Source organism: Ovis canadensis, chromosome X (assembly GCF_042477335.2).
Source record: "Ovis canadensis isolate MfBH-ARS-UI-01 breed Bighorn chromosome X, ARS-UI_OviCan_v2, whole genome shotgun sequence".
NCBI lineage: Eukaryota > Metazoa > Chordata > Mammalia > Artiodactyla > Bovidae > Ovis > Ovis canadensis.
The window spans coordinates 74,890,071-74,891,937 of record NC_091727.1 but is presented as its reverse complement, the minus strand read 5'-3'; the positions used below and the strand labels follow the sequence as shown (position 1 = coordinate 74,891,937).

The 1,867-nt window shown below is 36.6% G+C and overlaps 1 pseudogene; it reads left to right on the top strand.

Annotated features, from left to right (window-relative positions):
- Positions 1 to 257: 257 nt before the first annotated feature.
- Positions 258 to 553, top strand: LOC138929955 (HIG1 domain family member 1C-like; annotated as a pseudogene).
- The last annotated feature ends 1,314 nt before the right edge of the window (positions 554 to 1,867 follow it).

The following is a 1,867-nucleotide window of genomic DNA, read 5'->3' as shown; positions in this document are numbered from 1 at the left end:
TTAAAGCTCTTCCAAAACAGTATACTTATTAAAATATCTAAAATGTGTCATTATATAATAGTCTAGTCTACAAGGATGCAGTACAGGATTTTGAGCATTAAAAATAGAGGGTTGCAGGAATAACAAACAGATACTTCCAGATCATGTTGATTGTGATTATAGTTGCTCTTGCTGGTTTCCTCATTCATCCTGTGCAGACAAGAAAGATTATTTCCATTGACTAGTGTAGCACCTGGTATGTGTTATTAGAGAGAAAAATGTCTTCAGATAAACAGTAGTCAACAGATGAGGACGAAGGCCAGTTATCCTGACTGATCAAGAAATCTAGAGACTCCTCCTTCGTCCTTGTAGGGATAGAAGGCTTTATGACTGTGGTGTCCTATGGTGTCTTTACAAGTTAAAATACAGAAGAGATCAGAAAATGTTCACTCATCTTTTTCACATGAGAGTTGCTGCCCAAGGATTTGTTGTAGGAGCTGTGACTCTAGGTGTTCTCTACTCTATGTAGAAGGATTACATTAGACCTCAATTCTTCAATGGGTCCAAAAAATGAAGCTGCTGCTGCTGCTGCTGCTGCTGCTGCTAAGTCACTTCAGTCTTGTCCAACTCTGTGTGACCCCCAAGACAGCATCCTACCAGGTTCCTCATCCCTGGGATTCTCCAGGCAAGAATACTGGAGTGGGGCGCCATTGCCTTCTCCAATGCATGAAAGTGAAAAGTGAAAGTGAAGTCACTCAGTCGTGTACAATTCTTAGCAACCCCATGGACTGCAGCCTACCAAGGCTCCTCCATCCATGGGATTTTCCAGGCAAGAGTATTGGAGTGGGGTACCATTGCCTTCGCCAAAAATTAAGTTACACACAAGAAAAATAAGAAGCCTTCTGAAAAGTACTAACAAAGAATGAATTTTCCATATGTAGAAAATTATACTGCCAAAGTTTCAGCCACAATTCTCATAGCCTTCAATTGTTTACAATGTTGACTTCCAAATCAACAATCATAAATAGTCAACACACACACACACACACACACAAAATGCAGTACAGAAACTGTAGACTACTTTTTAAGAAAGCTGTCACAGGTGGTGGCTTGCTGTCTTGTGCTATACACTCATAGGAAAATTTGGATAGATTGTCTCCATTCTAATACAAAAATTATACTTAGCGTAATATGTAGGCGAGGCTAGATTAATTGTGTTAGTCATAATTGAGCACAAATGGTAAGTACCAATGATAAGCAAGTCTTTGATATGTATAAGCCATTATAGTATTTTCCTAAATTTCCAGGAGAAAATGAATAGATGACAAACGGTTTATAAACAGCTGTCTTTTTCTCATTGTTGATACCTACTACATTGTACATTGTCACATACATCTCATTTAGAGTAAGTTTCAGTTGACATACAGAAACATGCATTTCAAGTTACCAGTGTCAATATTTCTTACTTAGTATAATCTTAGAAAACTTGTGAATAAGTAGATAATACATAATTTCTGGTAGTTTAAAAATATGGATTCTAAACCCGTATTATTCCTGAAAAGAAATTAGAAAGTTATCACAAAAAAGACCTTTGTTATCAGTTAAAATGTTAGATTGTAAAAAGCAAAACAACTAAACAAGCCTTATATCTAACAACATGACATTTATTCCACATGCATTTAACACACATTTACTAAGTGAAAACTGCAGGCATGGTCCTGGGCTATGTGCTGTGAGACACAAAGAAACATGTAATATGAACCCTATCCTTAATGTAAATATACCGTGTGTAAAGAGAGATAATTATGCATTAATAGGTACTGAACTGTTGATGAATCAGCCTAAGCCAATCTCACAGGCATGATATTATATGAAAAATCAAACACGA